A 27034-nucleotide genomic window follows, 5' to 3' on the forward strand; every position below is an offset into this window, starting at 1 on the left:
GAACATTACACTATCAAGCAATATGGAATTTCAGAGATCCAATCTGGGACTTAATGTTTCAACAGAATATGGAGAAATTCATCAACATGGAGAGTAGTACAGGGTGTCTAGATGGACAAGTATCACATTTTAGTTGAAATACTTAGTTCTGGCAACCCAGTGCAGTGTTTAATGGAAATGGCATCACATACAAGAATTTGAATCAAGAAATGTGAAAATACGACATTGGAATAGGAAGGAGAAGAAGAGTTATAAGATTGTAAGTTTTTCAGCTGTAAGGGACCTTAGGAGTCACAGAAAAATGGGAGGGCATCTAAGGGGTTATGCAGTAATTTGTCTGAAAAATATCTGGGTGTTTCAGTAGACCTCAAAGTCACCATGACTCATCAGTGTGATGGGGCAGTCATAAAAGCTAATATGATCTTGAGCTGCATTGAAAGAGGCATAGATTCTATGACTCAGGAGGTAATAGTCTTTCTTGCTCTGTCCTGATCTGATGGCCTTTACAAAATGACATTCAGTTATGGGGACCTTGGTTAAATTCAGTTCTAGGGATCCTGAGGACACTGATAAATGCAAGTTACCAGAGGAGAGCAAGTAGGATATTGGTGAAGCACCTGGAACCAATATCATATGAGAAAAGGCTGAAGGAATTGGAGAAGAAGACTTGTGTTTGTTATTAGGGAAAACTCCCTAACAATGACCATTTCCCAAAAGTGGAATGCACTTCCTTCAGAGGTAACAAGTTTCCCTCCACTAGAAGTCTTCAAGCAAAAGATAGCCAATCACTTCAGGGCATGTCATAGTAAGGATTTTTTGCCAATGGATTTGGGTTAGATGTCCACTAAGGCATCTTCTAACTGCCTAGTTCCATGATGGTACAAAAACCTTGTGTTACAGAAGGAAACTGAAACCCAAAGACATGAAGAGCCTTGTACAAGGTCACATAAGTTGCAAATTGCAGAATAAGGATTTGAATTCAGATTGTCTAATTCCAGATCCACTTTTCTTCCCATCACATCATTCTCTTTACATTAATTTGTTCCTTTGTACTTTACAGTGGGTGATCTGAGACCAATATCAAGGCTTAAAATAAGTAGAATTTTAGAAGAGTAGTTTTTAAAAAATCTGGAATGCTTTCTAATTAAGAAAAATAAGAAGTCACTCAAACTACATTTGATAAATATTGATAAAGCCCTTTCTCTGTCTTCTCTAAACTAGATATACATATTATCCTACATATAATTTAATGAGGGGAAAAAAGCAACCATTAGATTTTCAATAATAAAGATGGAGCTCAAATCTATGATCTAAGACCCAGGATCTTCTCCTAACTACTTTTATTATCTTGTACAGTCTCTTCTCTTAGTTTGGCCTCTTTTTTGGACTCAGTTCCTTCATACAGAAAAAAAGATAAGTGTTTCCTAAATAGACCCAAAAGTCCATTCCAGCTTTTAGAATGTACAAGTTGAAATTCTTCTGTTCCTTCAAATCCTACCTTAGGTCACACATCACATATGAAACATTCCCTTGCTCACTAGAGGTGCCTTTCAACTTTCTTGAAGACTTGATGCTTCTTTTTGGACTTTCCCAGATACTTACTATTCTAAAGCTTTCCCTTGAGAAGAAGAAAAACTTGGGGGCAGGGACTATATCAATTTCATTTTTGTATTTCTATGTCTTGTGCATAGTGAGAGTTTAATAGATAGATACTGAATTGAATTTAATGGGAATTTTAAAAATTCAAGCCTTATCTTTAGATTGTAATACCACATTTTTCCTTTGGTTTTTAATAGAATAAGTTCTTTCCTTATGCATAATGAATGGAATGCTGCATCTCAAGGAAAGAGATACCTGGCTTATGTCTGTCCCAAGACACTCACTGTGTGACCTCTGGAACATCAATTTCCTTATAGGTAAAAGGGGGATGATAAGAGTTCCCACCTCTTAGGGCTGCACTGAGGCTCAGATGAAGCAACGATTTTAAAGCTGCTGGAGAGCAGCTCAATTTATGAACCTTAATGAAGTAATAATCATGTCTTCAAAGTCAGGGATGGGGAGAAGCACTAGTGATACAAACCCCAAAATGAAACTATCTTCACCCACAAAAAGATTGCATTCTGTCCAGGTACACACTGTGTGAATTTGAAAATATATGCATGGCAGAAAGCCATGGGATCACGTCCTGCTTGGGACACATACTGGTTGTGTGATCTTGGGTAAGTCACTTAGCCTCTCAGTGATGTGGGAATGTTGAGATCAGAGTTGGGAGAGCTGGTTCAGATTTGAAAGAATTCACTTAGACCTTGTCTTTAGCCAATGGGAGCTTTATTGATACAAAAGCACACAAACCTGAGATTTAGCAAGGAGATAAACAAAGGCCCTGATATAGGAAAAAATATCAGACTTATTAGACAGAAAGCTCTACAGCCTGTAGGACGATTTTAGGGTTTCTTATGGGGTCTGGAGATTTAGGGACAGGACAAGTCTTGCAACACAAGGATACAGGATGAGGATAATGAATGACACAAGATAAGGAAGATGAGGGACCCAGGATGGGGGGCAGAGAGAGTCTAGGAATTTTATGGTCCAGGATAAGGGGGAAGTTTTGATGGCATTTCAAGATAAGGGGAAGGGACTCTAAGGTGACCTAAAGCTCAGGAGGGGCCTCCCAAGGTACTGAAAAAGCAACCCTTAATATTAACACTTAGGCCTTAGGGCACCTTTATATCCACATCAGGAAGCTCTCTAAGACTCTAGGTTTCAGAGGAGATGCCAGTCTGCTTTGGTAGAGAAGGTTTCTTCTCTGGGAATTCCCTGTGCCAATGCAACCATGGGTGCAGTTCCTCTTACTATATAAAATAAACATAAGGTAATTTTGAAGGTGCTGGTGAAACCCTGGCTTTCCAGAAGGCTTAAAGTTAGAACTTATTTTTAATTTAATTCTAGAAAAACAAACTTAACATAGACAGTTAGTGTCCTAACTAGGGAACGGAACAGAAATGGAGAATTGGGGTGGGGGGAGGAAAATGTTCAGAAAGCAGAGTTTTTCCTTTCTCTGGTGTCCTCTGGGCCTCCTCCTTCCTTCTTTCTAGTAGGGCTTGGCTGTCCTTTTAGAGTCAAAGGCAAGGTGGTCATACTAGTAACGGTCCCTGAGGCCAGGCATGCCCCTTCAAAGCAAACTGAACTGTTGAATGAATTTGGCCAAGGTAGACAGCCAACCTAGAGAGCTCAGCTCCCAAAGGAGCTAATTATCTGCCCATAATGATTCTACCTTTACCTGCCTTTGGCTTTGTAGACCTAGCTCAGCAAGCAGATTGATCAGAAGCTATTAGCTTCTGGATTTTAAAGACTTTGCCTCCAGCTAACTTTTCAAAAGAGAATAGGTCTTTTTCTCACCTGTGGAGCTGTGTGCTTAACTCCTGGATAGTTTGGGGAAAAAAACCTTCAACTTTTGAAAGTTGGAAATGGGCCTCTTAATTGGAATGCCTCCTGTGGCATGTAACTACTCTGATTTACTTTCCTCCTACAGATGTTGAAGTATTTTATGAGGGGAAAAAAGTGCATTCACTGGGCTTTTGGGCCAGTCGCATCCTACTTGTCTGATTTCATAGGCATTGACACTTGGCATGATACATGATCTGGATTGGATAATATCTGAACCGCCAAGAATAAGTTAACGAATTGCTTCAAGTTCACATTTTTGGAAGTTTTCCAATGAACAGTCATAAAGTAAACTTCCATTTATCTAGAATTTTGAAAAACCAGAAACATCAAATAACAAGAATCTTCACCCCACCCCCTCACACAAGTAACATAGTGAAATGGGGTATTCATAACGATGACTCTGGGGCACCTAAGTTCCTGATATGACTTCTGAATCAATAAATAAAGATGACATTATGCTTAGCACCATTAGATGTAGCTTATTGTATTCAAATGGTTTTCAAGTTATTCATTAAACAAATATTTATTGAGCTGCTGCTATGCACAAGACCCAGCTGGTCCACAAAGAACATACCCTGCCTCTCAAAGATCTGATAAGAGAATCAAGAGATAGAATCACAGAGTCCCAGAATTTCACTGTTAGAAGGGACCTCAATGCCCTCTGACTTCAACAAAAATGTCCTCTGACAAATACTACCCAAGTCATCATCCAGCTTTTGCCAGAAGACATCTAATTAGACATCCCCTTTGAGTTTGGGCTGGTTGTAATTGGTAAGAAGTTATTCCTCACCCCTAGTCTAAACTTACCTCTTTGCAACATCCATCCTATTGTTCCTGGCTCTGCCATCTGTGTTTGAACAAAAAATGCCCAATCTCTCTTCCAGATGACAGCCCTTCAAGTGCTTGAACACGGTTATCATCCAACTAGATCTTCTATAATGATGATAACGATGATGGTGATGATAGTAATGTAGCATTTATATAGTACCTACTGTATGTCAGGCACTGTGCTAAGTGCCTTACAAATATTATTTCATCTGATCTTTACCATAGCCTAAGGCAGTAGCTCCTATAATCACTTTACAGTTGAGGAAACTGAGGTAAATGAAAGTTTTAGTGACTTCCAGTTAAACAGTCTGTAGGTGAACAAGCATTTATTTAATACTTATTATATGCCAGGCCCTGTGCTAAGTGTTGGAGATACTGAAAACAGCATCCGTTTCCATTTCCATCCATACCTCCTCATATGGCAAGGACTCAAGGCCCATTAGAGGCAGCGAGGTGGCTCAATGGGTAGTGTTTCCAGGCATGGAGTCAAGAGGACTCATCTTTCTGAGTTTAAATTCAGTCTTAGACACTTGCTGTGTGGCCTTGAACAAGTTGCTTAAACCTGTTTGCCTCAGTTTTTTCAACTGTAAAATGCACTGGAGAAGGACACGTCAAACCACTCCAGTATCTTTGCCAAGAAAACCCCAGTTGGGGTCACAAAGAATCGAATATGACTGAAAAAACCCCAAGGCTCATCACTGTCCTGATCATTTTCCTTAATCTTCAAACTTAAAGAGAATGCTCTTTAAAAACATGGCAATATGTGATGGATATCATTATAAACAGCATTAAACCCATTCATAGAAGAATAGGGGAGAGAAAAGTTCCTTCTTTTAGGGATGACTAGGGAAGGCAGTTGAGCTGGGATCTGAACAATAAGTTGGATTTGAAGAAGAAAGACTAGTGAATCCCAAGCAAAGGAAACTACATAAGCAAAGACAAACTGGCAGGGAAGTCTGATGCATACTTAGGGAAAAGTGGTAATGGTCCTCACGGGCTACCTGTGAGGCTAGGGCATCACTCATCACAAATGCCACAAAGGGGATTGCTTTTGAGGCATGTGTTGAAATAGATCAGTGGTTCTTAATGGGGGGCTGTGAAATTGGTTTTTAAGAATATTTTCAGAACAGTATTTCAATATAATTGAGTTCTTTTCTCATCTGGTGTACTTTATTTCATGCTTTTAAAAGCATTATTCTGAAAAAGGAGCCCAAAGGCTTTGCCAAACTGCCAAAGGGGGCCAGGATACATGCATAATAAAATTATTTGCAGCATAATTATAATTCAATCTAGATAATCTCTAAGATTCCATAAAATTCTGAGTCTGTAGATTCAATTTTGGGGATTAGTGAGAAATAAGGAAAGGCAAGTTGGAGGATCTTGTAAGGATACCACAAGGTGAAAATGGTAGTAGCACCTAACACTTACAAAGCACTTCCATATTCACAAAGTGTATTATATATCATCTCATTGATCTTTAAAATAACTCCTGAAGTAAATACTATTATTATCCTCATGGTACAGATGAGGAACTGGAATCTGAAAGAGGATAGTACAAGAGTGTCTAAGGAAGGATTAAAACTTAGGTCTTCCTGACTCCAAGATAGGAGATCTTATCCACTACTTTCCCCAGATATCTCAAGGAATCAATGAAAATTTTTAGCAGGAGAGTGTGACATAAGTATTAAAGATGCAAAAGCCTCCTAATTGGCTTAGTCTCTCCCCTCAAATCCATCTTCCACACTGCTTCCATATCAATTTTCTAAAAGTATGGCTTTTATCATGGAAACTGCTTATTAAAAAGTTTCAACAGCTCCCTTCTGCCTAATTAACAGAGTTTTCACTTGTTAGATAATGCTTAGGTTCCTCCATTATCTTCTCTCAATTCATTTCTCTAGACTTATCGCCCTCCACTCACCTTTCCTCACTCTGTGCCTCACACCACTATCTTTGATAGTTCCTTATTATACCTCACACTTTCCTGCTGTTTTCTCCTCTTCAAATGCTGTTCACTCCCTTTCCACTTCTCCAGATCTTTTCTTCCTTCAAGAGCGACCTCCAATGCCAGCTTCCCCATCAGGTCACAATTCACTGTGCTGTTCCATTGTCCGTGAATATCTTCATTATTAAAATGATCACTACCTTCCAAAGTCCCTTATTCCATTTTTGAAACTTTGGTTTATTTTTTATATTCCATCTGAGACTTTATTAATTTGTGATGCATGTAAGAATCCCTCTGCAAGAAGGCTTTAAAGAAACACAAATATTACGTAATATGCTACCTAGCATTTGGAAGCATTTCATCACTTTTCTGACTTGTTCCATTCTTTCATTCACATATTTATTCATCTATCCATCCATCCATTCATTACTTTTATAGTCTGGACTTCAGCAGAATGAATCATAGAATAATGTTTTGTCTAATAGTTACTTTCTTCCAATGAAAATAATTCATTATCCTCACAGAATACAGAGCTGATAGCTGCATCTCCTTTCTCAATTTAAGATAATAGACAATGGGAAATTAAAAGGAATGAAGAGTAGAGGGTATGTGTATGTGTATGTATATTCATTCATATATATATGTATACATATCCTGTCCACCTCAAACCCAATTCTTTATTTGTTTGCTCCAATAGTCAAGACCTTGCTAGCAAGAACAGCTGATTTAACAAAACATTTTAAAGCTTGTAAGGAGAGTTACAGATATCATCTCATAGGTACTGCAGGTATTATCATCCCATTTTACAGATGACAAAGCTGAAGCTTAGAGAGCTTAGGAGACTTGCCTATAGTCACATGCCCAATAGCAAAGATGAAATCTGAACCCAGGTTCTCCTGACTTCATATTTAACTATCTTTCTGTTGTAGTACCTAAGCTGGTCATTGAAAGAAAAAAGACCATTTAACAGATGGAGATGTGAGGGGGAGGCCAGTGTGCTTAAAGTCACAAATGTGAGAAAAAGATTGAATGAAATTGAGAAACTGAGTTCCCCAATTTTAGTACTAGATAAGGTTGTACAGGCAGATGGGTTTGCAATGGTGTAGGGCCTCAAATCTCACACTGATCAGGTGAAGTTTGACAAGGCCTGGAAATCTCATTCTGCCCATTTTCAAGTGAACTGGTCCCAGGGGTAAAGTGGAAGAGAAGGCCTTTAAAGTATAAGAATAAATTTGATTTACTGTCTAAGAAATGATGAAGTTATTTTTAAGAAGCTTATGCTGAATTCCAAAATGACTCAATATTAAAACTCAACCTTTTTGAATTGACAATTCATAAAGCAACAAGATAAATTGAAAAACACAGTTTTGATGAATATGATTCTGTTCATGATTTATTTGCAATATGAAGGCCTGTGAAGAGATTGGTATAAAAAAATTTCCTGTGCCTTTCTATGATACTCCTCAGTTTTTATATTTCATATAATTATATTTTATCTGGTTATATAACAATTCCAAAGACTTGTCAAGCCAAATTTAGTTTAGCACAGTTACACAACCAAAATCTGCTTTAAGCAAGTCTATTCCAAGCAGAAAAACAACATTAGTTGAGTGATTGAACATATTTCTTTCCCTCTCTCAACAATGAAGTCATTTCTATCTTTTGGGGGAGAAAAAAAATTGTTTTTCTGAAAATTATTTCCCAAGTTAAAGATGAAAAGCTGCTATGATTTTGAAGTTAAAAATAAAATTTGACCATCAGAGACCTAATTTAATGAGCTATAAAAAATTAGAGCTATAGTTAGTCATTTCAGACTCACATGTTTCAAATCCCTATTCACTGTGTCTTTGTATTGGGGAATATCTTGCATCTGAAACTTGCCTGAAAAATGTGCTATTAACCTTCAAAATGGTTGTTTTCCATTTGTCTGCATTTGCTGAAGTACTTGTTTGAATTACACTTGTTTCCACACAGTAATTTATTACTTCTTTTATTAAACTAGCAATTGGCTTTTGTCAGTAGAAAATAAAATGATACATATTTGAAGAAAATTTATTATACTTATAATAGTTAATATATACACACAATTAAACCATTATAATCACAGTACTTATTTTTTCTTCAAATGTGGTTTAACACACACTCTGGCAAGGCAGTGTGACATAATGCATGGAGAATTGTCCCTTCTGATGTGTGTGCCCCACCTCTGACAAATGGTGGCCAAGTGTCTCTGAGTCAGCTGCTCAACCTTTTGGTGAAACCATTAGTTTCAAAGAATGTGCCAGCCTAGATCGGCAGAGGGACTTTTCTTACTTGGGTGTTTTCTTTACCAATGAAATCACCTGTTCAGTCTCTGCTCCTGAGTTAAATAACAAAGGGATGGGCTGGTTCCCCGCTGTAGTCTTCTTTAAATGCTCTTTGTTGGCGTTGACATTGTATACAGTGCCCCTGCATTCTTTGAGACTAAGTCTGTAAGGCGTGAGACTGGCAGGACCTTACAAATTGGAGAGTCTTTTAAGTACAGATCTGGTCACTAATGATATGTCCTTCTTCCCAGTACCAGCCTAGGTGAGTTTGAGACTTGCAACTGATTGTATGCATTTGTGTGCATGTATACAAACATGTACAGCCAGAGCCACAGACTATATTTGATTCTGAAAGCCTGCCCAGCTAAGTATGAAGAGGATCATCCTCAGTCATTTGGCTGCTAGGTGATTAATTTTCATCTTATAAACATGCTACAGCTGAGGAGAGGAGAGAAAAGGAAAGGAGAGCAGAGCAGAGGAGAGGAGAGCAGAGGAGAGGAGAGGAGAGGAGGAAAGGGGAGGAGGGAAAGGGAGGAGGGGAAGGGAGGAGAGGGAAGGGGAGAAGAGGAAAGGAGGAGAAGGAGGAGGAAAAAAGGGGGGGCAAGGATACTAAGAAGCACATATTTTTAGACTGCAAGTATCAATTAAATTATTTTTCCTCATAATATGAAATCTTTGCGCAATGACACCAAAGGATGACCTATATTTGGAAGAAATGAATATTGATGTTCTTACCAGAAATGAAATCAGACAATGTAAGCAAGATGCAGTTAAATGGTCAGATGGTTTATAGGTTTCACTTGGAGACAAAAGTGAGTTGTCAGGATCAGTTTCAACGTGGGACCAAAGACACTGAAAAAGAAGCATCATGTCATAGGACACTAGGTCATCTTGTCTGGGAATGCTTATGATGAACATTAAAAAAACCCTAACATGAAGATAATTGTAGCTTAGACACCAGCATCTGTTTTAGAGGATGAAGAGGTAGAGAGATTTTATGGAGAATTCAAGAAGATTCTCTGAGTCAAGTGGCCCTATTGATGACCACACTTAGCTAAACCTCAGCTTTATATCACTATTACCATCCACATCCTTCACTCCTATTCAGGTGTTACCGAAAAATATCCCAAAAGTGACCAGGCTAGCTACAATTTTATGTTACGTAATCTCAAGTGGGCACTCACTGTGACCATGAGTTGCTATTCACTATATCATGTTGTCTCTTTAAATATGAGATAGAGACAGAGAGGGAAGGAGGGGGAGAGAGAGGGAGGGAGAGAAAGAAAGATAAATAGATAGATAGATAGATAGATAGATAGATAGATAGATAGATAGATAGATAGAGAAAGAGAGAGAGAGAGAGAGAATGGATACATATATACACACATAAATACATAGATATAAGTAGGTAGGTAAACAGAAGAACATATGATAACTAGATAATAGATATATATCTCTTGAGTCTCACAAATATGGCATTAAGAGAAAATTGAAATTGAACAGCTAAAAAATGACAAGACAAGAGTGGAACATCCCCACCCATGGTTCCAAGTACTGGCTATCTTCTTAGCAGAGAACAGTAGGTGGAAAGAGGACAGGCTAGTTTTGATGGTCAGTAAAGGTCATGGCAGGCATGGAGTGCTGCATGGAAGACAAGGAAGGCACCCTGCACGCACGCAGGAAGGGGGGAAGCCTGGGAAAAAGCTAAGTTCTTTGAGTGCCCAGGACCCAGGGGGAAGGGGGCTGGGATATACGAGTCTGGAGTAGACTACCAACACTGGAAGAAGATAAACTTTGCCTCTTTGCCAGCTCTCCCTCAGGCTGGCGCCGGACTGATTGCCTGTGTCATTCCCACAACTTTCCCCAGGAACGTGGCAAATGAGGATTGTGGGAGCAGAGCTTCAGTCCCCCGGCTCTGGGGCAGTACACTCTCCATGGTGCTGATAGTTTAGCAGAAGGCTGGAACAGGACAGATTTATCCAGTGCTAAAATTAGGGCATTGTTGACGGGGCCAATTATTAGTCATTGCAACATTTTCTCCCAGAATGAGGAAGTCTTGCTATGTGCTGCTGAGGCTGAGTTAGCTAAGCAGGTGGAAAGCAACGCATAAAGTTCTTCCTTTCTAGTGCGAGGAAGCCTGTACAACGAGGGAACCCAGGAGGACTGTGACTCAATTTCTCGATGTGAAGCAAAAGTAATTCTGTTCTGTGAGATCTTGACTGTCCCTCACTCAGTTTATGTCCTTATGCCAAGAATATGAATCTGATGTCATTCAGATATATTTAACAACATACGGAGGCAGTGATAGAGTGCTATGCCTGGAGTCAGGAAGACCTGAATTCAAATCTGTCCTCAGATGCTTACTAGCTATATGATTCTGGGCAAGTCACTTAACCTCTGTCTGCCTCATTTTCTTCAACTGTAAAATCAGGTTCATAATAGCATTTATCTCACAGGGCTGTTGGATCAGATGAGGTAATATTTGTAAAAACAACAAGAACAAAGCACTTAGCACATTGTGTGGCCCTATATAGATCCTTATTTCCTTCCCTTTCCCAAACTCTCTTCATCAAACATTTATTTTTAAAGATTTATTTTCAGTTTTCAACATTCACTTTTATAGGATTTTGAGTTCCCAATTTTTCTCCCTTCTTCCCCTCCCCAAGGCATCATGCAATCTGGTATAGGCTACACAAGTACAATCATATTAAACGTATTTCCAAATTAGTCATTCAACAAGCATTTATAAATGTTTCCTAGGTACTAGACACTGGGGAAGCAAAAGGAGGGGAAGAATTCCTGTCTTCAAGGAGCTTATACTCCAACTTTGTATTTACTGATCTGCCTACTCTTCTTACATAGATCCATATACTAAGTGGATGGGAAGGGGTAGGAAGGGGTTCCAACATGTAGATGGATAAATACATACAAAGTGAAGCAAAGTGCCTTCCAGAGGGGGAGAACCCTCAGGATAGGCCTGGAGGAGGTGGCAGAAATTGAAGGAAGTGAGGGATCTTGGAGTTGGAGAGGAGAAAGGAGAGCATCCCAGACATGGAAGGCAACTTGTGCAAACAGTGTAGTGGCAAGAACACTGTTTGGAGTCAGAGGACTCAAAGCTCAAATGTCATCTCGGTTGTATACTATTTGTGGGAACTTGGACAGCCTCTCTGATTCTCAGTCACCTCATCTGGAAAATAAGAGGCTGAATCATGTAGTTCCTGAGCTCTCCTCCAGCTCTCAAATCTATATGTTTCTGGACTTGACTTACAACTAGCTATTAACAACTAACTTCACTTTGCTTCGTATCTAGGAAAGGTTTTATCTGTCCTAGAGTCACATTAGTTTTTACAATTAGGGACAAAATGTTTGCCAAATATTTGTTCTGGAGTGAAAGGAAGCATAATATTCCTACTCCTTTCTGCCTTCCCTGTCCAGAGTCACTTGGATGACCTGGAGAAAGTCAGATGGACGGGGCAATCCTTCTCTAAAATCCACAGTTGAAAACCAAACCTCAGCCCCAAATTTGGCTCCAAGCCACTACATTATCATTGCCTGGTGTATCTTAGCTTTCAAGTAAGGATGTGAGCCCAGGTGGGAGAGCAGCTGGCCAAGAAGATCAATTGCAAATAAAATATTTTAAAATTTTCTCTCTCAATCAAGTAGTCAATAAGCATGTATTGAGTAACACCACCAGACCTTGGGGATGCAATTCCAAAGAATGAAAAGATCTCTACTCAAAGAGATTCCATTCTGTTGGGGGTGAAATCATATACATATATGAATACACAGGATAACTACAAAGTAAATACATGGTATTTTGGTAGGAAGGGCACTATTAGTTGTGGGGGGATCAGGAAAGGCTTTGTGTTAAAGGTGATGCTGAAGTAAGTCAACAGTCAACAAGAATTTATTTAGAGCCTGCTGGTGCCAGTCTATGTTGAGCACTACAATTCTGAGAACTTTCTTGATTATTTTGGTTGAAGTAAGGACATGTCATAGATCTAGACAGGGAAGGGACATCAAGATCCACTTAGTCCTAAACTCTTCATTTTACAGATAAGAAAACTGAGACCCAGAGAGACAAAGTGACTTGTCCATGGTCACACAAGGATTTGAGCCTCATTTTTCAGGCTCTAGAGATACTCTTCCTTTCTACTGTAGCACATTTCTTTTCATGTTGATGGTAAATAATTACTTTCCTTTTAAAAGATGTCTAAAATTTTTATTGAGAGAATGTTATTACAAAAACTGAATTTAGATTTGTAATTTTTCTATTTATATTCATCTGACACTAGCTAGGTGACCAGAGGTAAAGAGATCTTACTCTGAGTTTCAATTTTCTCATCTGTAAAATGGGAACAGTAAAGACATACAGATATCAGGATTGTGGGAAGATTCATAGGTGGCACAGTGAAAAGAGTACAAGACTTAGGAAGAGGGAGACTTGAATTTGGATCCTACTTCAAACACTAGATAATGATTCTGGGCAAGTCACTTAATTTCTCTGGGTGTCAATTTCCTCATCTGTAAAATGAGGATAATAATAACATCTGCCTCACAGAGTAATGCACTTAAAATGCTTTGCAAACCTTGAAGCCCTATAGAAATGCTAGCTATTACATGAGAAAATGTATGTAAAGTGGTTTGCAAATCTTAAAAGACTCTATTAGAATGTCAGTTATTAGTGTTACTATTGCATTTTAAAGAGATAACCACAGGTGTTTCACAGAGAAGAATGTTTTTTAATTCAGAAATCAGAGATCCATTTTACATGAGTACATAAATATAATGTTTGAATTACATTCGTAATAACAGATGAAAACCTCATGCTGATCCACAGGGAAACACTACTGACAAAGATTTTCAATTCTGAGAATCAGTCTTTATGCTCAGTTCTCCATCAGCAAATGAAAGTAGATTTTTTAAGGTAAATTTTGAATGACATTCTTAATAACCAAACCACTTGGGAGGCATTAATGATCTATACTTGTAGATTTCCAGGGTCTCTGATTTCTATGTGTTTTCTCTTGGTACACTTAGTCATATTCCTTCTATCCCTGTGTATATGGTTTCCAAGTGTTGCAAAGGTCTAAACCTTTACCATATTGGGGCCACACTGGTGATGAACCTTTCCAGATTAGAGAAGCAAGCCTAGTCCTCAGATAACAGATATACAGTGTGTCAGCAGGTCTATGCCTTTCCAGGTTGGTAAAATTTTATTCATTTGTTTGTTTGTTTATGTATTTATTTGTTTATATTTTTCAACATTCATTTCCACAAGATTTTGAGTTCCAAATTTTCTCCCCATCTCTCCCCTCCCCCCAAAATGGCATGCATTCTGATTATGCCTTCCCCCAGTCTGCTCTCCCTTTTATCACCCTCCCCCTTACTTTCTTGTAGGACAAGATAGATTTCTATACCCCATTACCTGGATAGCAGGGCAGTTAGGTAGTGCACTGGATAGTGCAGCAGTGCAAGAGTCAGGAGGACCTGAGTTCAAATCTCACCTCAGACACTTTACACTCACTAGCTGTGTGACCTTGGGCAAGTCACTTAACCCCAATTGCCTGGGTCATCCCCAGTCATCCTGATGAATATCTGGTCACTGGATTCAGATGGCTCAAGAGGAGAAGTGAGGCTGGTGACCTGCACAGCCCTCCCTCACTCAAAAAATACAAAGTTAAGTACAAGTCACGTCATTATTTCTCTGATGGCATGGTCTTCTTTGGCAACGAAGGACAAACACACACCTGTATATCTTATTTCCCAGTTGCATGTAAGAACAATTTTTAATATTTATTTTTGAAACTTTGAGTTACAAATTCTCTCCCTTCTTCCCTCCTCACCCACCCTCATTGAGAAGGCAAGCAATTCAATATAGGTTATACATGTGTAGTTATGCAAAACACTTCCCATAATAGTCATGTTGTGAAAGACTAACTATATTTCCCTCCATCCTATCCCACCTCCCCACTTATTTTCTCCTTTGACTCTATCCTTTTTCAAAAGTGTTTGCTTCTGACTACACCCTTCTTCAATCTGCCCTCCATTCTATCATCCCCCCAACTTGTCCCCTTCCCATTTACTTTCCTGTAGGGTAAGATACCCAATTGAGTGTGTATGTTATTCCTTCCTTAAACCAAATCTGATGAGAGTAAGTTTCACTCATTCCTTCTCACCTCCCCCCTCTTCCCTTCCATTGTGATACTTTTTTCTTGCCTTTTTTATGTGAGATAATTTACCCCATTCTCTCTCTCCTTTTCTCCTCCCACTATATTCCTCTCTCACCCCTTAATTTTATTTTTTCAGATATCATCCCTTCATATTTAACTCACCTTGTGCCCCCTATCTATCTATCTATCTATCTATCTATCTATCTATCTATCTATCTATCTATCTATCTAATCTATCTATCTGTCTGTCTGTCTATCTATCTATCATCTATTTTCTCCAACTATCCTAACACTGAGAAAGGTCTCATGAGTTACAAATGTCATCTTTCGATGTAGGAATGTCAGCAGTTCAACTTTAATAAGTCCTTATGATTTCTCTTTCCTGTATACCTTTTCATGCTTCTCTTAATTCTTGTATTTGAAAGTCAAATTTTCTATTCAGCTCTGCTATTTTCAGCAAGAATGCTTGAAAGTCCTCTATTTCATTGAATGTCCATTTTTTCATAGGCAAAACTTTCTAAAGTTCATGCTTTTCTGGCATAGTCTGAGAACCTGAAGATTAAATGGTGGCATCCAAGATCAGCCCCCTCCCCCACTCACACACTCAGAGTGATGAGATATTGGGGCAAGACATTAGTGGAAGAAATGTGTTCTGTTGAATTGTAGGAATAATGTTACATTAAATGTAGCACCCCACAGTCACATTCAGAGTTCTAGAAATTGCTTGGGCTCACCTTCTATTTAATCAGTAGTAAGGGGCCTCTATTTTCCTCCTCTGAACCAAATCTAACCAGCCAGAATTGAACATGGGATATCATAGTGTAACCTCGTTACAAAAATTTGCTTGACTTAAGCCTAGGATACATTATTAATGACCTCTAAGGACCACTTGATTCTGTTCTCTTTGAATTCAGGGAGTTTCTTGTAGATGAAAAGTTATGCGTTCAGTCCCAGTAGCTCTGAGCCCCCAGTTAGGAAAATTCTGAGCATTTAGACAAAGGTTTAACTCTCTAATTAATTTTACACTTAGTTGTCCCCTGAACTCTTTGTGGTTGAGGCAAAATTCATTTTACTGGAAATAAGTAAAGAAAGAGCAGATTATACTACTGTGTATAGTGCATGTCTATACATGCACTAGAAGGACAAGGAAGGGAAAGAGCCAATCCTATCTTGGGAGTTCCCTTGTTCTGGGTCTTCTGCTTTCCTTTCTTGCTTATAGTGCCTCAGAGGTATGTTAGAATGTCACACTTGTTCCTAGAAGTAAAGGAGAGTCACTGGAGTTTCCTGAGCAAGGGAGTAACATGGTTAGACCAGCACTTTAGGAATATTGATTTGGCAGCTGTGTGAAGGATGGCTTGGAGAAGAGAGAGATTGAATGCTGGGAGACTAATGTGAAGGCTTTAGAAATAGTTCAGGTGAGAGATAAAAAAGTTCTAATGAATGAAGAAAATATCACAGGTCTGAATTATGAAGTAATGATAGAGGTACTGCAAAGGCAATATTGACAATATTTGGCAACTGGTTGAATGTAAATGGTGAGGGAGAGAGAAGAATTGAGAATGATTCCAAGTTTAATCTAGATGACTAGAAGGATGATGGTGCTCTTGACAGAAATAGGAAAGTTCAGAAGACCAGAATATTTGGGGGGAAAACTTGATTTCTATTTTTTTATATGTTGACTTTGAGATGCCATTCATTATCTGAGATGTCAGAAGAGGGACTATGGCTAACATCTGAGAGTCATCTTGCATACACATAGTTGAATAAATGAAAGCTGATGCAATCACTATGGAATATAGTATAGAGAAAAAAAATAGAGTATAAGACATGATATAGAACCCCACACAGGTAGGAAATAAGAAATGATCTGAAAAACGAGACTAAGGAGAAGCTAGACAAATAGGATGATAACCAAAAAAGACAGTGACTCAAAAACCCAGGAAAGAGAGGGTGGTTGGGAAGAGAGTGTGATCAAAAGTGTCAAGAGCTGAAGAGATATCTAGACAGATGAGAAATGAGAAGGGTCCATTGGGCCCGGCAATTAAGACATCATTGGTTACCTTGGAGAGAGCAATTTCACTTGAGTGATGAGGTCGGAAGCCAAATTGCAAAGGGCTGAAGGGTGAGTGGGAGTTGAGAAAGAGGAGGCAGCAAAGATAGCCATTAACTAGTAAAATATGGATTGCTCTTTGTGTGTGTTCTTATACTCATTCTATTCCCTAATGTCACACTCTAATGACATATAATTACAGCCACCATAAGAATTATTTTCTTATTAGGATCAAATGCCATTAGGACCCCATTGTTAATTGGTAGAAGGGATTTTTCCTCTCAAATAAATAATAGAAAAAGACTCAGACTGGAGCTTCAGACAAGGCTTCGACTGACTTTTTATTTGAAAGTCAAATCATATGCATTAGTAATTCAAGGAAAATGGAAGATTTCCTTTAGCAAAGCCTAAAGAATTATGTCTGAGTAATTCTCTTACTCTTATTTATGGATCCTCCTAGGACCAGGGTTTTATTTCACCTTATTCATGATTGGGGCTATTTCTAAAATAAAAAAAATTAATTAGACAACAGAGCTGGCTCCAATACTGAAAAACTCTCAAAGAATAATAAGAGTCAGATGTAGCAACTTGCTTTTTCCATCCCAGACCAGCCATTGGCACAGAGGATGATACCAACCCTTGCTGTCTTCATCTCTTTCTCTTGACCCAGAAGAGGGGCAAAATGAAGTTGAGTCCTTCATGCATGGGAGATAAAGTTTCCTAAATTAGAATGAGAAGCAAATAAGCTCCGTTGTTCAGGATCTTTCATGTCTGGCTAACTGTCATTATTGTGATACTGAATTTTTTTAGCCAATTATGGGGAAAGCCCCAAGCTCTTGGGGCAAATGTGCATCATTATTTGAAAAGGCAGTGATAAATAGATCATTTCTTCAATGCCTCACTCCTTTCATCTTATCTCAGGGTATACGCGGAATACAATTCTAAGGATGAAAAAATAAGATCAGAGAGGCATGATTATATTATTCAGGTTGCATTGAAATATAATAACATAATAATCCCTCCCACTTTTTCTCTTCTCTAGATGATATTTGGAAAGGTTCTAGCATGAACAGCAGGAAAAAGGAATTATTTTAAACAAACAGGCCCTTCCCTGCTGCCCTCCCACACACATCTTGTAACGAAGAAAATTGATATAGCAAACTTGACAGTGTATGTAAACTTCCACATCTACAGTCCTTCACCTCTCTACCAGTGGAAGAAAATGTCTTTCATCATCTGTCCTCTGGGCTAAACACTGGTTGTTACATATGATCTAGGTTTGAATCACATGTATTTAAAGGAAAATTGCAAAAAGATTTCAAGTTATGAACACCATGGCTATGTCTCCATGGAGTCACTGAACCAAATGTGATGGTCAGAATTTAATTTAGAGTCAATAATGATGTTTAGGTAATATGAAAAAGTTTTCAAGAGCAAATGAGTTATGTGATATGGCCCTTTTTAGCTGAAAATATTGGGTGCAACAGCCTCTACACAGATTTATGGTGTTGTGGGGTCTGGCTTGTACTTAAGTTCTTAAGATAACACTATACAATTTAGAGCTTGGAGGGACCTTAGAGATATCACTGAGGTGAAGGAACTTGCCCAATGTGAGGCAGGCATGGGATCCAATTCTTCTGGTTACATGATTCCAAATCTGTTTCCATTTCTGATATACTGCCTTCTCCTAGGTTTCAGAACTCTCTCATGGTTGGGTTTCAATAGTAGTAACCTGGTTGTGAATAGTCCTTTTCCTGGGGTCATAAATTTAAAGCAGGAAGAGAAATTGGAGATCATCTAGACTAACCTCCTCATTTGGCAGATGAGGAAACTGAGGCTCAGAGAGCCAAATCAAGGTCAGACAGGTAGTTAATAGCAGAACTGAGGTGAAATTCAGGTGGTCTGACTCTAAATCTAGTGCTATTTCCAATTTAGTCTTGCTATCTTCTCTTATGTTTCAAAATCTACCATGGCTGGTTTCTCCAATGGTCTCTTTGGCTATAAATTAGTCCCTTGTCTGGGGTCCTTCTTCTCTGTGCTGTCTATTTAGGAAAAATGGCTGGGTGGGGAAGTGGTAGGGTTGGCCAGTATCTTTCTATTAAAAAAAAAAGAAGCCTGATTCCTATTTCATTTCTGAACTGGGCTACCCTTCCCCAAGTCCTACCCACTTTTCCCCACCTATAGGCACACAACAGTTGTGCAATAGAAAAAGCCCCAGAAACACGCAGTCTAGACCTGCCCTCAAGTCCTGCCTTTGCCATTCATTAGATGTGTGACCTTGGACAAGTCACTAATCGTTTTCTTCCTTTCATTTTCCTTATCTTTAAAATAATAGGGTTGGAATGGATGAAATCTAATGTTCCTTTAGGTCTAAATTTTACGAAATTGTTTCCCTGATAATCTTTGAGGGCAAGGATTGTCTCCTACTTGTTTTTGTAGTTCCCTAGATGCCTGGAATAGAGTAGATGCTTAATAGGTGCTTACTGATGGATTATCTGCTTCTCTGAGTTTGGGAACTTTTCTCTTCCTCTTCTTCCTCCCCTTCCTCCTCCTCTTTCTCCTCCTCCTCTTCTTCTTCTTTGTCCTCCTCCTCTTCTTTCTTCTTCTCCTTCTTTTTCTTCTCCTTCTTCTTCTCCTCCTTTGTCTTCTTCCCCTTCTTCCTGTTCTCCTTCTTCTTTTTCTCCTTCTCCTCCTCCTTCTTTGTCTTCTTCATCTTCTTCTTCTTCTCTCATACTTGGCAGCAGGAGGTCTATCCAATGAGTGTATCATGCTCAGGGGATGACATATGTATTGCCTCTTGATGAGACAGTTAGTCCTGATCTCCTCTTGTTTTCATTTTCTTATGAAGTCTACCTACTCCCCACTCCCAATGTCATAGTTATTCCCTAAGCAGGGCTAAGTAAGCAGACCTTATTGGGGTGGAAAAGAATCACCAAAATCAACTAACATTTGTATGTCCAGTGCTTAGCACAGTGCCTGGCACATAGTAGGCACTTAATAAATGTTTGTTGGATTAGAGTGGATCAATCCCTCCCTCTCTCTTTCTCTCTGTGTCTTTGTGTCTTGTGTGTTTCTCTCTCTGTCTCTGTGGTTGTCTGTTTCTCATATGTGTGTGTATTTTGTATATATATATATATATATACACAGAGAGAGAGAGAGAGAGAGAGAGAGAGAGAGAGAGAGAGAGAGAGAGAGAGGTAGATATAGATATAGTGTTACTGGAGTCAGGAAGACCTGAGTTCATATCTTTTCTCTGACAGTAACTAAATAACTACAGTCCAGTCATTTAACTTCTCCCTGTCTCAGTTTCCTCATCTCTAAAGGGGGTAGCATGTTGAATAATGATGTCCACTATGTGATGAGACTGAAATGAGATCACAATAGTTTACAAACCTTAAAGTACATAGAGTTGTCAATTACTGTGAAATTGACATATCTAAACCATTCTCAGAACTTCCTCCCTCCCACTTGCCTCCTTTTCTAGCTGATATTTGGAGAATTGCTGGACTAAGGGAGGCACCATTTGGGTCATTATCATTCTCTGAGTTGGGGAAGGCAGGGTTTTTGGCTTTCATGAAGCCTATTACTTTGAGAACTTGTTGGGGGAGCTCAATGTTCTTCTCTCAGTGATGCTTCTGACTCACTCTGTGCCCGTTGGGAAGCAAACAAAACATTGAACTGCTTGGACCTCTCTCTCCATCTGCACTGTTATTATTTAGAGCTTTGAGTACATTTCATCATCTCTAAGTGCTGTAACACTGTTTTAATTTATTCTGTCATTGAAATGGGATTGCCAAGAGAAAAAAAAGTAAACTTAAAAACTAGGCCAGTTTATAGAGCTCAGACATAAGGATCTTGAATTTCAAGATTAAAACAAAAAGGTGAGAATCAAAGCTGTGTGGCTGCTTACAGGGGAATTGAAAGATAACAGGTATTCTGTAAATAAATTAGGCACAATCGGAGGGCCTCCGAATGCATTAGACCTGTATCAGAGAAAAAGGAAAAGTTAATAACAGGTGACATTAAAAATATCCCTTTTAAATATTCCAACTGATAAAATATTCACAGTTAATCAAACAACAAAAGCAGATGCTATCAGTGATGGAAGGATAAGAACTCCAATGAAAGCAGACAGGAACAGGTGAAAAATACATTCTAATGCTCTCTGGTTTCAGTGCCAGCCAGGTGGCATGCCCCTGAAATAGATAATGCACCTAGAATCAGAGCACCAAGGCCTAGAAGGGGCCTTACGGACCATATAGATGAGGCTTCTTCAACTTTTTTTGAGTCATGGACCCCTGCCTGACCTTGTGCTAAGGTTTCAAAAGCATAGGATGACAAAGGAAGATAATTATTTTGAAATATAGTTCTAAAAATATCTGAAATAAACCAAATTCATCAACTGCAGATTAAAAACTACAGGAAATCCAGTCTTTCATTTTATTTCAATTACCTCTTCCACTATGCCCTCTGTAATGACTGTTCCATAGGCAACAAACTTACTTTGATCATAAATCTTTTTCTCTTCCATTGCTTACATCTACTAGTTATTACTGAGACCTGGCTCTTTTGACATAGCCTCTCTGGTCACTCTTTCTAGTAGTGGCTGCACCTTCACTCATTATCAGCTCACTGGGCAAGGTGGGGGAATTGTTCTCCATTGCCCTTTCCAGGTTCTCCCTCTACACTCAATAAACCTCTCTTCCTTTGAGGTTCATACTATTTATATCTACCACCCCAACATCCTGGTAGCTGTTATCTAGAGATCCCCAAGTCATTCCCTTTCCTTTTTCAATGAGTTTGGTATCTGGCACCCAGTCTTTCTGTCTTCCTCAACTCCTTTCATCCTAGGGAATTTTAAAATATGTATTGATTCTCTCCCATATCTCTTAACCACTCAGTTACTCAACTAGCTCACTTTCCATGAGCTAATGTTCCATACCACCTCAGCCTCATGCTCTTGCTCTGCCTTCCCTTACAAAATCCCACTCTTCGTCTGCACCATGACCCCCATTACCTTGACTCTTCAATTCTCCTTCAGGCCTTCCCCCCTGCACTAGCCATTCCATTTTCTTTTCCTCAGCTGACCTCTTGATGAACTAATTCAACTCTATGTCTTCCTTCTCTCTTGAATCTCTAGCTACCTTATACTGCTGATTATCCTTCAAGCCTCAGCTTTGGATCATTCCCACCATTTGCAGCCTTCACTTATCCCCATGTGCTGTTGAATGAAGATGGAGAAAATCACATAACCATTCTGACTGGGTCCACTAGAAATACAGAACCTCAGCAGGATCCTCCCTACTGCTAGGCAATCCTGCTGTACCTCCCTCATCAATTCACTATCCCACTCTCCAAAACAGCTCTTCCAAACCTTCTCATCCTCCCTCAAATTGTCCATGACTCTCCCTCCTCCCACTCCTTCAGTTCAGAACTTTGCCTCATATTTTATTGGAAAAAAGTGAGGCCATTTTCTATAAGCTCCATCTTTTCTCCTCTTCTGCCTCTTCTGTTCCTCACATGCCTTTTGCCCTGCCTCACATAATGAATCAACCTTACTTTTTTGGTCAAAGTCAATCCCTCTATGTGTTTGAGTGATCTCATTCCATCCTATCTCCTCCAACAGACTGCTGCCTCTGCCATCTCGACTCGTTCATGTATTTTCAATCTCTCCCTGTGGATGACTCATTCCTACTGCCTACACATATGTCCATGCCTCCCACTTCCAGGAAAATCCCTCACTTGATTCTTTCATCCCCATTATCATCCCATTTCTCTGCTGTCCTTTGACGCTAAACTCCTCGAAAGGCTTTCTCCAATAGGGGCTTTCACTTTCTCTGAACTGTCGTACTCCCTTCTTAACTTCTTACAATGCAGCTTCCCACTTAATCATTCCACTGAAACTGCTCTCTCTAAACTTCATAATGATCTTTAGTTGCCCATACCCAATGGCCTTTTCTCAATCTTTGCTCTCTTTGACCTCTTACAGTCTTTGACACTATTAATCACTCTCACTCCTGGATACTCTCCTCTCTCCAGGTTTTTGGGACATCACTCTCTTCTGCTTCTCCTCCTATTTATCTAATCACTCCTCCCCCACCTCCTTTGCTGGATCTTCTTCCAGACCATACTCTTTAACTGTAGGTGTCCCTCAGGATTCTGTCTTGGACTCTCTTCTCTTCTGCCTCTGTATTACTACTTCACTGGGTGATCTCATCAGCTCTCATGGATTTAATCACCATCTCTACCCTGACAATTCTCAGATCTACCTATCCTGTCCCAACCACTCTACTGAACTCCAATCTTGTATCTTCAACTGCCTTTCAGATATCTCCAACGGGATGTCCAGTAGACATTAAACTCAACATGGCTAAAACTGAACTAATTACATTTTGCCTTAAACTTTCCCCTGTTCCTACTTTTCTTATTGCTATATGACTAATGACACCCCACCCCCAGCTTCATTTAAGTCACAACTAAACTTGTATCTTTTCCTGGAAGTCCTCCCTAACCTTTCTTTAATCTAGGGCCTTCCCTCTATTTATGCCTTCCTATTTATCCTGTAGGTAACTTGTTTTTTTAATATATATTTGTTTGCATGTTGTCTCTGCATTAGATTGTGAGCTCTTTGATGACAGAGAATAACTTTTGCCTCCTTTTGTATCGCCAGCACTTAGCACAGTGCTTGGCACATAGAAAGCACTTAATAAATGTTGATTGATAAGTGAGAGAATGGAGGCTCAGACGATTAAAATTACTCATCCAAGATCACACAGTAACGGAGCTAGGATTCCACTCCAGGTTATATGTCTGCACATCTAGTCCCCTTCTCAGAGTATTTTTCCAGGAGATCTAAAAAATACATAAATAAATTTCAAGGAATTTGTGAATAAACTGAAACACATCCCCAGTAACCAAGTGTGAATGAGGGTGGAGGGGTCAGCAGAATAACCCAGCTCACTGGGTGATGAGGTGGAAAGAACACTGTATTCTGAGTTAAAAGGTCTGGGTTGCAGTCTTAGTTTGGCTGATTATTATCTGGGTAACCTCAAGAAACCAGTGAATATCACTGAGTCTGAATTTGTCCTCCATCAGAAGAGAGGGGTTGAATGGATTAGGTCCATTCCAGGTCTAAGTCTCTGGTCTCATTCCATGTGGGAGACAGGATGGTACTAGGGAAGGGTCCTAGGTTTGGACTCCAGGTTTTGATCTAGCTTTGCCACTTTCTGCCTGTGTGACCTTTTATTTCTCTGCTCTCCTTCAAAAAGAAGATATAGACCAGGGGATGTCTAATGTCCTTCCGAGCTCTAAACTTCTGATTCTACTTTTTAAAAGTCCTCTGAAGTCCTATATATTTTGACTTGATGAGAAATATTTGTCAACTACGTACTTGACTTTGAGAATGTGAGTAATTGAAAGTCTTCTTATATCTGAAGACAGCTATCACATTCTCTCTTACCCTCCCCACCCACGGAATTTTTTCTTGTTCAGCCTAAACATTGCTAGTTCATACAGAAGTCTCTCTTCAAAATGCAGCCTGTGTTGTATTTTTAAAAGGACAGAAGTTATTTATGACCCAAGAGAAGCTTGAATAATTTGAAGGATTTATTGTCTCCTGAAATACATGACTGCATGCAGAAAAGATGACAGATATTTTGATGGATATGTTATCTTAGGGATGTGTAGACTCCCCATTTGACTGGTTCATATTCCCATCACCTTCTACCCCTCATCCCTCCCCCCAGGGCTTCACACACACACACACACACACACACACACACACACACACACATCCTTTCTCTTCTCATGATTTTTGTCCAATTCCTCCCATAAAGCCTCCACAGAGGATTTACCCAATATGGTGGAGGCTTCCCTTTGGACTTGTTAACATTCCCTGGATACCAGAGCAGTGCATCAAGTTGCTCATCTGTCATCCCTCTGGGGAACTGACCCTCTCCCTTTATCCATCATTAAGTGATAAGCCCATTAAAACTGTGAAGAATCCTGTTTAAATTTGTTTTCCTTCTAGCCTCGTTTTATTGATGGCTTAAAAACATTTGGGAGGATTAAGGTTGTGACCCCTTATTAAAAAAAGCAGACTGTAAACTAGGGATCAGCTCAGAGTAACTTAATGGCTGTGAATGTCAGACACAGCTTTATTCTACGCGTTCCATGTAGAAGTCTCAGAAAGTCAGAAGGGAGGCAGGAATGGTGGATTTTAGGAAAATTATATTCTCTCTGGGTCTCCATTTATTCTTCCAAAATAAGAAAGTTCAACCAAATCAAAGATTCATAATCTGGGGTCCACAGACCTCCCCCAGGGTGTTCATGGATCTATTTCAGGGGGCCTGCTTCAGAGCTATATTTAAACAGAATTGATTTCCTTTCTCCAATAGACAAATGGTCAAAGGATGTAAACAAGCAATTTTCAGAGGAAGAAATTAAAGACGTCTATAATCATATGAAAAAATGCTCTAAATCACTTTTGATTAGAAAGATGAAAATCAAAACAACTCTGAGGTACCACATCACACCTATCAGATTGGCAAACGTGACAGAACAGGAAGATGATAAATGTTGGAGAAGATGTGGGAGAGTTGGAACACTAATACATTGTTGGTGGAGCTGTGAGATGATCCAACCATTCTGGAGAGCAATTTGGAACTATACCCAAAGGGCCACAAAAATATGCATACTCTTTGACCCAGCAATATCACTTCTAGAACTATATCCCAGAGATCATAAAAATGGGAAAGGGTCCCACATGTACAAAAATATTTATAGCAGTTCTCTTTGTGGTGGCCAAAAACTGGAAATCAAGGGGATGCCCATCAATTGGGGAACGGCTGAATAAATTATGGTATATGAATGTAATGGAGTACTATTGTGCTATAAGAAACGATGAACAAGAAGACTTCAGAGGGGCCTGGCAAGACTTAAATAAACTGATGCTGAGCGAAAGGAGCAGAACCAGGAGAACTTTGTGCACAGCAACAATCACAGTGTGCGAGAGTTTTTCCTGGTAGACTTGGAACTTCATTGCAATGCAAGGACTTAAAAATAATTCCCAATGGTCTTCTAAGGCAAAATGCCGTCCACATCCAGAGAAAGAACCATGGAATTCAATCGCAGATTGTAGCAGATCATTTATGTGTGTGTGTATGTGTATGTGTGTGTGTGTGTGTGTTATGTTTTGGTTTGTTAGATGATTTTTCCCACTCATTTTAATTCTTCAACACAGCATGGCTATAGCAAAAATGTATTTAATAGGAATGTATGTGTAGAACCTATACAAAATTGTATGCCATCCCGGGGAGGGAGGGAGGAAGTACAGAGGAGGGAGGGAGGAAGTAGAGAGGAGGAAGGAGAAAATAATAATCTAAGTTATATGGTAGTTATTGTAGAATACTGAAAATAAATAAAATTAATTAATATAAAAAAGAATTGGTTTTCTTTTATAGTCCTATGTATTTATCTTAAGCACTTAAAAATGTTATTCTGAAAAGAGATCCATAGTCTTCAACAGACTGCCAAAGGAGGTCTAGGACACAAAAGTAATTAAAAATACCCAAAGTCAATGTTCTTGTCTAGTTGTGATTCATGCTTCTATCTGCCTTTTAAAAAATTCTTATTTATTTATTGCTGTACAGTGGGCTAAGTGACTCTCCAGTCTTCTCCATCTCTGGTTCTAGGAATAATAACTAATCAAATGGCCCCGGTTGTTGGAAAGGGCCTGACAGTTGACCTGTACAGCTTTATTCAGCATCTATATGACTTCCTGGACAAAACTACTCCTCCCCCCCCCATTCCCTTTAGGTAAGGACAACAAGGTATAGGAATTATTATATTCATTTGATAGATAAGGCTGAGAGAGTATAAGAGACTTACCCATGGTTTATGCAGCTAGTGTTTGCCCATCAAAATAATCTTGTATCTATTTTCTTTTTCCTTCTTTCTTTTTTCAGGCTATCTTTGTACCTATCATTCTATCTATCTAGTTTTGTATGTAGCTTTCCATTTATCTTTCTACTCATCATCTATCTGTCTGTCTTTCTCTGTCTCTGTCTCTCAGTCTCTGTCTGTCTCTGTATATATTTATATATCTACTTCTATATCTATATATATCTATATATCTATATACAGACTGTAAGTTCCTAGAGGGCAGGGACCATTTTATTCTTGTCTCTGTATCCCCAGGGCTTAGCACAGTGCTTATCAGGTACAGAGCAGGCAATTTGTAAATACGTGCTAACTGATCGATTGAAATGTCAGAGGTGGGATTCAAATC

Source organism: Notamacropus eugenii, chromosome 6 (assembly GCF_028372415.1).
Source record: "Notamacropus eugenii isolate mMacEug1 chromosome 6, mMacEug1.pri_v2, whole genome shotgun sequence".
In the NCBI taxonomy this organism is placed as follows: Eukaryota; Metazoa; Chordata; class Mammalia; order Diprotodontia; family Macropodidae; genus Notamacropus; species Notamacropus eugenii.